We start from the raw sequence: 8,509 nt of genomic DNA, 5'->3' as shown, positions 1-8,509 counted from the left end.
TGTAAGTAATATATTTACCGTGTTTTATTATTTTGCACGAGTGCGGCAAGTCATAGCTGGGTGCTCACGATTCACGGGTCCAGCGTCGGTGTTGTGGCACGGCAAGCGTGCACTGGTGCGGTTGAGAGGGAGGGGTGGAAACCGCGTTAAACTCGTCTCCGTAGTTGAGAGGGAGCGGCCAAAGCAATGTACAATCGTCTTTGTAGTGGAGCTGGGAGGGGCAAGGATAAGGGACGAAGACCGGGCTAACATGTTGGATGCGATCATACCAGCACTAAAGCACCGGATCCCATCAGAACTCCGAAGTTAAGCGTGCTTGGGCGAGAGTAGTACTAGGATGGGTGACCTCCTGGGAAGTCCTCGTGTTGCATTCCCTTTTTAATTTTTTTCGCGCTGCTTGCAAAACAAAACGCACGTGTAAGTAATATATTTACCGTGTTTTATTATTTTGCACGAGTGCGGTAAGTCATAGCTGGGTGCTCACGATTCACGGGTCCAGCGTCGGCGTTGTGGCGCGGCAAGCGTGCACTGGTGCGGTTGAGAGGGAGGGGTGGAAACCGCGTTAAACTCGTCTCCGTAGTTGAGAGGGAGCGGCCAAAGCAATGTACAATCGTCTTTGTAGTGTAGCTGGGAGGGGCAAGGATAAGGGACGAAGACCGGGGTAACATGTCGGATGCGATCATACCAGCACTAAAGCACCGGATCCCATCAGAACTCCGAAGTTAAGCGTGCTTCGGCGAGAGTAGTACTAGGATGGGTGACCTCCTGGGAAGTCCTCGTGTTGCCCTTTTTAATTTTTTTCGCGCCGCTTGCAACACAAAACGCACGTGTAAGTAATATATTTACCTTTGTAGTGGAGCTGGGAGGCGCAAGGATAAGGGACGAAGACCGGGGTAACATGTCGGATGCGATCATACCAGCACTAAAGCACCGGATCCCATCAGAACTCCGAAGTTAAGCGTGCTTGGGCGAGAGTAGTACTAGGATGGGTGACCTCCCGGGAAGTCCTCGTGTTGCATTCCCTTTTTAATTTTTTTCGCGCCGCTTGCAAAACAAAACGCATGTGTAAGTAATATATTTACCGTGTTTTATTATTTTGCACGAGTGCGGTAAGCAATAGCCGGGTGCTCACAATTCACGGGTCCAGCGTCGGCGTTGTGGCGCGGCAAGCGTGCACTGGTGCGGTTGAGAGGGAGGGGTGGAAACCGCGTTAAACTCGTCTCCGTAGTTGAGAGGGAGCGGCCAAAGCAATGTACAATCGTCTTTGTAGTGGAGCTGGGAGGGGCAAGGATAAGGGACGAAGACCGGGATAACATGTCGGATGCGATCATACCAGCACTAAAGCACCGGATCCCATCAGAACTCCGAAGTTAAGCGTGCTTGGGCAAGAGTAGTACTAGGATGGGTGACCTCCTAGGAAGTCCTCGTGTTGCATTCCATTTTTAATTTTTTTCGCGCCGCTTGCAAAACAAAACGCACGTGTAAGTAATATATTTACCGTGTTTTATTATTTTGCACGAGTGCGGTAAGTCATAGCTGGGTGCTCACGATTCACGGGTCCAGCGTCGGCGTTGTGGCGCGGCAAGCGTGCACTGGTGCGGTTGAGAGGGAGGGGTGAAAACCGCATTAAACTCGTCTCCGTAGTTGAGAGGGAGCGGCCAAAGCAATGTACAATCGTCTTTGTAGTGGAGCTGGGAGGGGCAAGGATAAGGGACGAAGACCGGGGTAACATGTCGGATGCGATCATACCAGCACTAAAGCACCGGATCCCATCAGAACTCCGAAGTTAAGCGTGCTTGGGCGAGAGTAGTACTAGGAATGGTGACCTCCTGGGAAGTCCTCGTGTTGCATTCCCTTTTTAATTTTTTTCGTGCCGCTTGCAAAACAAAACGCACGTGTAAGTAATATATTTACCGTGTTTTATTATTTTGCACGAGTGCGGTAAGTCATAGCTGGGTGCTCATGATTCACGGGTCCAGCATCGGCGTTGTGGCGCGGCAAGCGTGCACTAGTGCGGTTGAGAGGGAGGGGTGGAAACCGCGTTAAACTCGTCTCCGTAGTTGAGAGGGAGCGGCCAAAGCAATGTACAATCGTCTTTGTAGTGGAGCTGGGAGGGGCAAGGATAAGGGACGAAGACCGGGGTAACATGTCGGATGCGATCATACCAGCACTAAAGCACTGGATTCCATCAGAACTCCGAAGTTAAGCGTGCTTGGGCGAGAGTAGTACTAGGATGGGTGATCTCTTGGGAAGTCCTCGTGTTGCATTCCCTATTTAATTTTTTCCGCGCCGCTTGCAAAACAAAACGCACGTGTAAGTAATATATTTACCGTGTTTTATTATTTTGCACGAGTGCGGTAAGTCATAGCTGGGTGCTCACGATTCACGGGTCCAGCGTCGGCGTTGTGGCGTGGCAAGCGTGCACTGGTGCGGTTGAGAGGGAGGGGTGGAAACCGCGTTAAACTCGTCTCCGTAGTTGAGAGGGAGCGGCCAAAGCAATGTACAATCGTCTTTGTAGTGAAGCTGGGAGGGGCAAGGATAAGGGACGAATACCGGGGTAACATGTCGGATGCGATCATACCAGCACTAAAGCACCGGATCCCATCAAAACTCCGAAGTTAAGCGTGCTTGGGCCAGAGTAGTACTAGGATGGGTGACCTCGGGCGAGAGTAGTACTAGGATGGGTGACCTCCTGGGAAGTCCTCATGTTGCATTCCCTTTTTAATTTTTTTCGCGCCGCTTGCAAAACAGAACGCACGTGTAAGTAATATATTTACCGTGTTTTATTATTTTGCACGAGTGCGGTAAGTCATAGCTGGGTGCTCACGATTCACGGGTCCAGGGTCGGCGTTGTGGCGCGGCAAGCGTGCACTGGTGCGGTTGAGAGGGAGGGGTGGAAACCACGTTAAACTCGTCTCCGTAGTTGAGAGGGAGCGGCCAAAGCAATGTACAATCGTTTTTGTAGTGGAGCTGGGAGGGGCAAGGATAAGGGACGAAGACCGGGGTAACATGTCGGATGTGATCATAGCAGCACTAAAGCACCGGATCCCATCAGAATTCCGAAGTTAAGCGTGCTTGGGCGAGAGTAGTACTAGGATGGGTGACCTCCTGGGAAGTCCTCGTGTTGCATTCCCTTTTTAATTTTTTTCGCGCCGCTTGCAAAACAAAACGCACGTGTAAGTAATATATTTACCGTGTTTTATTATTTTGCACGAGTGCGGTAAGTCATAGCTGGGTGCTCACGATTCACGGGTCCAGCGTCGGCGTTGTGGCGCGGCAAGCGTGCACTGGTGCGGTTGAGAGGGAGGGGTGGAAACCGCGTTAAACTCGTCTCCGTAGTTGAGAGGGAGCGGCCAAAGCAATGTACAATCGTCTTTGTAGTGGAGCTGGGAGGGGCAAGGATAAGGGACGAAGACCGGGGTAACATGTCGGATGCGATCATACCATCACTAAAGCACCGGATCCCATCAAAACTCTGAAGTTAAGCGTGCTTGGGCGAGAGTAGTACTAGGATGGGTGACCTCCTGGGAAGTCCTCATGTTGCATTCCCTTTTTAATTTTTTTCACGCCGCTTGCAAAACAAAACGCACGTGTAAGTAATATATTTACCGTGTTTTATTATTTTGCACGAGTGCGGTAAGTCATAGCTGGGTGCTCACGATTCACGGGTCCAGCGTCGGCGTTGTGGCGCGGCAAGCGTGCACTGGTGCGGTTGAGAGGGAGGGGTGGAAACCGCGTTAAACTCGTCTCCGTAGTTGAGAGGGAGCGGCCAAAGCAATGTACAATCGTCTTTGTAGAGGAGCTGGGAGGGGCAAGGATAAGGGGCGAAGACCGGGGTAATATGTCGGATGCGATCATACCAACACTAAAGCACCGGATCCCATCAAAACTCCGAAGTTAAGCGTGCTTGGGCGAGAGTAGTACTAGGATGGGTGACCTCCTGGGAAGTCCGCGTGTTGCATTCCTTTTTTAATTTTTTTCGCGCCGCTTGCAAAACAAAACGCACGTGTAAGTAATATATTTACCGTGTTTTATTATTTTGCACGAGTGCGGTAAGTCATTGCTGGGTGCTCACGATTCACGGGTCCAGCGTCGGCGTTGCGGCGCGGCAAGCGTGCACTGGTGCGGTTGAGAGGGAGGGTTGGAAACCGCGTTAAACTCGTCTCCGTAGTTGAGAGGGAGCGGCCAAAGCAATGTACAATCGTCTTTGTAGTGGAGCTGGGAGGGGCAAGGATAAGGGACGAAGACCGGGGTAACATGTCGGATGCGATCATACCAGCACTAAAGCACCGGATCCCATCAAAACTCCAAAGTTAAGCGTGCTTGGGCGAGAGTAGTACTAGGATGGGTGACCTCCTGGGAAGTCCTCGTGTTGCATTCGCTTTTTAATTTTTTTCGTGCCGCTTGCAAAACAAAACGCACGTGTAAGTAATATATTTACCGTGTTTTATTATTTTGCACGAGTGCGATAAGTCATAGCTGGGTGCTCACGATTCACGGGTCCAGCGTCGGCATTGTGGCGCGGCAAGCGTGCACTGGTGCGGTTGAGAGGGAGGGGTGGAAACCGCGTTAAACTCGTCTCCGTAGTTGAGAGGGAGCGGCCAAAGCAATGTACAATCGTCTTTGTAGTGGAGCTGGGAGGGGCAAGGATAAGGGACGAAGACCGGGGTAACATGTCGGATGCGATCATACCAGCACTAAAGCATCGGATCCCATCAGAACTCCGAAGTTAAGCGTGCTTGGGCGAGAGTAGTACTAGGATGGGTGACCTCCTGGGAAGTCCTCGTGTTGCATTCCCTTTTTAATTTTTTTCGCGCCGCTTGTAAAACAAAACGCACGTGTAAGTAATATATTTACCGTGTTTTATTATTTTGCACGAGTGCGGTAAGTCATAGCTGGGTGCTCACGATTCACGGGTCCAGCGTCGGCGTTGTGGCGCGGCAAGCGTGCACTGGTGCGGTTGAGAGGGAGGGGTGGAAACCGCGTTAAACTCGTCTCCGTAGTTGAGAGGGAGCGGCCAAAGCAATGTACAATCGTCTTTGTAGTGGAGCTGGGAGGGGCAAGGATAAGGGACGAAGACCGGGGTAACATGTCGGATGCGATCATACCGGCACTAAAGCACCGGATCCCATCAGAACTCCAAAGTTAAACGTGCTTGGGCGAGAGTAGTACTAGGATGGGTGACCTCTTGGGAAGTCCTCGTGTTGCATTCCCTTTTTAATTTTTTTCGCGCCGCTTGCAAAACAAAACGCACGTGTAAGTAATATATTTAACGTGTTTTATTATTTTGCACGAGTGCGGTAAGTCATAGCTAGGTGCTCACGATTCACGGGTCCAGCGTCGGCGTTGTGGCGCGGCAAGCGTGCACTGGTGCGGTTGAGAGGGAGGGGTGGAAACCGCGTTAAACTCGTCTCCGTAGTTGAGAGGGAGCGGCCAAAGCAATGTACAATCGTCTTTGTAGTGGAGCTGGGAGGGGCAAGGATAAGGGACGAAGACCGGGGTAACATGTCGGATGCGATCATACCAGCCCTAAAGCATCGGATCCCATCAGAACTCCGAAGTTAAGTGTGCTTGGGCGAGAGTAGTACTAGGATGGGTGACCTCCTGGGAAGTCCTCGTGTTGCATTCCCTTTTTAATTTTTTTCGCGCCGCTTGCAAAACAAAACGCACGTGTAAGTAATATATTTACCGTGTTTTATTATTTTGCACGAGTGCGGTAAGTCATAGCTGGGTGCTCACGATTCACGGGTCCAGCGTCGGCGTTGTGGCGCGGCAAGCGTGCACTGGTGCGGTTGAGAGGGAGGGTGGAAACCGCGTTAAACTCGTCTCCGTAGTTGATGGGGAGCGGCCAAAGCAATGTACAATCGTCTTTGTAGTGGAGCTGGGAGAGGCAAGGATAAGGGACGAAGACCGGGGTAACATGTCGGATGCGATCATACCAGTACTAAAGTACCGGATCCCATTAGAACTCCGAAGTTAAGCGTGCTTGGGCGAGAGTAGTACTAGGATGGGTGACCTCCTGGGAAGTCCTTGTGTTGCATTCCCTTTTTAATTTTTTTCGCGCCGCTTGCAAAACAAAACGCACATGTAAGTAATATATTTACCGTGTTTTATTATTTTGCACGAGTGCGGTAATTCATAGCTGGGTGCTCACGATTCACGGGTCCAGCGTCGGCGTTGTGGCGCGGCAAGCGTGCACTGGTGCGGTTGAGAGGGAGGGGTGGAAACCGCGTTAAACTCGTCTCCGTAGTTGAGAGGGAGCGGCCAAAGCAATGTACAATCGTCTTTGTAGTGGAGCTGGGAGGGGCAAGGATAAGGGACGAAGACCGGGGTAACATGTCGGATGCGATCATACTAGCACTAAAGCACCGGATCCCATCAGAACTCTGAAGTTAAGCGTGCTTTGGCGAGAGTAGTACTAGGATGGGTGACCTCCTGGGAAGTCCTCGTGTTGCATTCCCTTTTCAATTTTTTTCGCGCCGCTTGCAAAACAAAACGCACGTCTAAGTAATATATTTACCGTGTTTTATTATTTTGCACGAGTGCGGTAAGTCATAGCTGGGTGCTCACGATTCACGGGTCCAGCGTCGGCGTTGTGGCGCGGCAAGCGTGCACTGGTGCGGTTGAGAGGGAGGGTGGAAACCGCGTTAAACTCGTCTCCGTAGTTGATGGGGAGCGGCCAAAGCAATGTACAATCGTCTTTGTAGTGGAGCTGGGAGAGGCAAGGATAAGGGACGAAGACCGGGGTAACATGTCGGATGCGATCATACCAGTACTAAAGTACCGGATCCCATCAGAACTCCGAAGTTAAGCGTGCTTGGGCGAGAGTAGTACTAGGATGGGTGACCTCCTGGGAAGTCCTCGTGTTGCATTCCCTTTTTAATTTTTTTCGCGCGCTTGCAAAACAAAACGCACATGTAAGTAATATATTTACCGTGTTTTATTATTTTGCACGAGTGCGGTAAGTCATAGCTGGGTGCTCACGATTCACGGGTCCAGCGTCGGCGTTGTGGCGCGGCAAGCGTGCACTGGTGCGGTTGAGAGGGAGGGGTGGAAACCGCGTTAAACTCGTCTCCGTAGTTGAGAGGGAGCGGCCAAAGCAATGTACAATCGTCTTTGTAGTGGAGCTGGGTGGGGCAAGGATAAGGGACGAAGACCGGGGTAACATGTTGGATGCGATCATACTAGCACTAAAGCACCGGATCCCATCAGAACTCCGAAGTTAAGCGTGCTTGGGCGAGAGTAGTACTAGGATGGGTGACCTCCTGGGAAGTCCTCGTGTTGCATTCCCTTTTTAATTTTTTTCGCGCTGCTTGCAAAACAAAACGCACGTGTAAGTAATATATTTACCGTGTTTTATTATTTTGCACGAGTGCGGTAAGTCATAGCTGGGTGCTCACGATTCACGGGTCCAGCGTCGGCGTTGTGGCGCGGCAAGCGTGCACTGGTGCGGTTGAGAGGGAGGGGTGGAAACCGCGTTAAACTCGTCTCCGTAGTTGAGAGGGAGCGGCCAAAGCAATGTACAATCGTCTTTGTAGTGGAGCTGGGAGGGGCAAGGATAAGGGACGAAGACCGGGGTAACATGTCGGATGCGATCATACTAGCACTAAAGCACCGGATCCCATCAGAACTCTGAAGTTAAGCGTGCTTGGGCGAGAGTAGTACTAGGATGGGTGACCTCCTGGGAAGTCCTCGTGTTGCATTCCCTTTTTAATTTTTTCCGCGCTGCTTGCAAAACAAAACGCACGTGTAAGTAATATATTTACCGTGTTTTATTATTTTGCACGAGTGCGGTAAGTCATAGCTGGGTGCTCACGATTCACGGGTCCAGCGTCGGCGTTGTGGCGCGGCAAGCGTGCACTGGTGCGGTTGAGAGGGAGGGGTGGAAACCGCGTTAAACTCGTCTCCGTAGTTGAGAGGGAGCGGCCAAAGCAATGTACAATCGTCTTTGTAGTGGAGCTGGGAGGGGCAAGGATAAGGGACGAAGACCGGGGTAACATGTCGTATGCGATCATACCAGCACTAAAGCACCGAATCCCATCAGAACTCCGAAGTTAAGCGTGCTTGGGCGAGAGTAGTACTAGGATGGGTGACCTCCTGGGAAGTCCTCGTGTTGCATTCCCTTTTTAATTTTTTTCGCGCCGCTTGCAAAACAAAACGCACGTGTAAGTAATATATTTACCGTGCTTTATTATTTTGCACGAGTACGGTAAGTCATAGCTGGGTGCTCACGATTCACGGGTCTAGCGTCGGCGTTGTGGCGTGGCAAGCGTGCACTGGTGCGGTTGAGAGGGAGGGGTGGAAACCGCGTTAAACTCGTCTCCGTAGTTGAGAGGGAGCGGCCAAAGCAATGTACAATCGTCTTTGTAGTGGAGCTGGGAGGGGCAAGGACAAGGGACGAAGACCGGGGTAACATGTCGGATGCGATCATACCAGCACTAAAGCACCGGATCCCATCAGAACTCCGAAGTTAAGCGTGCTTGGGCGAGAGTAGTACTAGGATGGGTGA

At 51.4% G+C, this 8,509-nt stretch overlaps 19 non-coding genes and 2 pseudogenes across 19 annotated transcripts; all 21 read left to right on the top strand.

Annotated features, from left to right (window-relative positions):
• The first annotated feature begins 255 nt into the window (after positions 1-255).
• Positions 256-374, top strand: LOC119342861. Its single transcript, XR_005165758.1, has one exon. It is a non-coding gene; the product is annotated as a 5S ribosomal RNA (ribosomal RNA).
• A 297-nt stretch (positions 375-671) lies between these two features.
• LOC119342876 lies at positions 672-790 on the top strand. The gene has a single exon (XR_005165772.1). It is a non-coding gene; the product is annotated as a 5S ribosomal RNA (ribosomal RNA).
• A 113-nt stretch (positions 791-903) lies between these two features.
• LOC119342873 lies at positions 904-1,022 on the top strand. The gene has a single exon (XR_005165769.1). It is a non-coding gene; the product is annotated as a 5S ribosomal RNA (ribosomal RNA).
• A 297-nt stretch (positions 1,023-1,319) lies between these two features.
• Positions 1,320-1,438, top strand: LOC119342865. Its single transcript, XR_005165761.1, has one exon. It is a non-coding gene; the product is annotated as a 5S ribosomal RNA (ribosomal RNA).
• A 297-nt stretch (positions 1,439-1,735) lies between these two features.
• On the top strand, positions 1,736-1,854 carry LOC119342870. Its single transcript, XR_005165766.1, has one exon. It is a non-coding gene; the product is annotated as a 5S ribosomal RNA (ribosomal RNA).
• A 297-nt stretch (positions 1,855-2,151) lies between these two features.
• On the top strand, positions 2,152-2,270 carry LOC119342869. The gene has a single exon (XR_005165765.1). It is a non-coding gene; the product is annotated as a 5S ribosomal RNA (ribosomal RNA).
• A 297-nt stretch (positions 2,271-2,567) lies between these two features.
• LOC119342878 lies at positions 2,568-2,717 on the top strand (annotated as a pseudogene).
• Positions 2,718-3,014: 297 nt separating this feature from the next.
• On the top strand, positions 3,015-3,133 carry LOC119342874. The gene has a single exon (XR_005165770.1). It is a non-coding gene; the product is annotated as a 5S ribosomal RNA (ribosomal RNA).
• A 297-nt stretch (positions 3,134-3,430) lies between these two features.
• LOC119342877 lies at positions 3,431-3,549 on the top strand. Its single transcript, XR_005165773.1, has one exon. It is a non-coding gene; the product is annotated as a 5S ribosomal RNA (ribosomal RNA).
• Positions 3,550-3,846: 297 nt separating this feature from the next.
• LOC119342875 lies at positions 3,847-3,965 on the top strand. The gene has a single exon (XR_005165771.1). It is a non-coding gene; the product is annotated as a 5S ribosomal RNA (ribosomal RNA).
• A 297-nt stretch (positions 3,966-4,262) lies between these two features.
• On the top strand, positions 4,263-4,381 carry LOC119342872. Its single transcript, XR_005165768.1, has one exon. It is a non-coding gene; the product is annotated as a 5S ribosomal RNA (ribosomal RNA).
• A 297-nt stretch (positions 4,382-4,678) lies between these two features.
• Positions 4,679-4,797, top strand: LOC119342882. Its single transcript, XR_005165775.1, has one exon. It is a non-coding gene; the product is annotated as a 5S ribosomal RNA (ribosomal RNA).
• A 297-nt stretch (positions 4,798-5,094) lies between these two features.
• LOC119342864 lies at positions 5,095-5,213 on the top strand. Its single transcript, XR_005165760.1, has one exon. It is a non-coding gene; the product is annotated as a 5S ribosomal RNA (ribosomal RNA).
• A 297-nt stretch (positions 5,214-5,510) lies between these two features.
• Positions 5,511-5,629, top strand: LOC119342871. Its single transcript, XR_005165767.1, has one exon. It is a non-coding gene; the product is annotated as a 5S ribosomal RNA (ribosomal RNA).
• Positions 5,630-5,925: 296 nt separating this feature from the next.
• LOC119342867 lies at positions 5,926-6,044 on the top strand. Its single transcript, XR_005165763.1, has one exon. It is a non-coding gene; the product is annotated as a 5S ribosomal RNA (ribosomal RNA).
• A 297-nt stretch (positions 6,045-6,341) lies between these two features.
• LOC119342868 lies at positions 6,342-6,460 on the top strand. Its single transcript, XR_005165764.1, has one exon. It is a non-coding gene; the product is annotated as a 5S ribosomal RNA (ribosomal RNA).
• A 296-nt stretch (positions 6,461-6,756) lies between these two features.
• LOC119342883 lies at positions 6,757-6,875 on the top strand. The gene has a single exon (XR_005165776.1). It is a non-coding gene; the product is annotated as a 5S ribosomal RNA (ribosomal RNA).
• Positions 6,876-7,171: 296 nt separating this feature from the next.
• On the top strand, positions 7,172-7,290 carry LOC119342881. Its single transcript, XR_005165774.1, has one exon. It is a non-coding gene; the product is annotated as a 5S ribosomal RNA (ribosomal RNA).
• Positions 7,291-7,587: 297 nt separating this feature from the next.
• LOC119342862 lies at positions 7,588-7,706 on the top strand. Its single transcript, XR_005165759.1, has one exon. It is a non-coding gene; the product is annotated as a 5S ribosomal RNA (ribosomal RNA).
• Positions 7,707-8,003: 297 nt separating this feature from the next.
• On the top strand, positions 8,004-8,122 carry LOC119342866. The gene has a single exon (XR_005165762.1). It is a non-coding gene; the product is annotated as a 5S ribosomal RNA (ribosomal RNA).
• Positions 8,123-8,419: 297 nt separating this feature from the next.
• LOC119342880 lies at positions 8,420-8,509 on the top strand (annotated as a pseudogene; the record flags this gene model as incomplete).

The sequence above is a fragment of the Triticum dicoccoides genome, unplaced genomic scaffold (assembly GCF_002162155.2).
Source record: "Triticum dicoccoides isolate Atlit2015 ecotype Zavitan unplaced genomic scaffold, WEW_v2.0 scaffold107548, whole genome shotgun sequence".
NCBI lineage: Eukaryota > Viridiplantae > Streptophyta > Magnoliopsida > Poales > Poaceae > Triticum > Triticum dicoccoides.
Note: the sequence above shows the minus strand (reverse complement) of the source record. Positions and strands in the feature narration are given on the sequence as shown.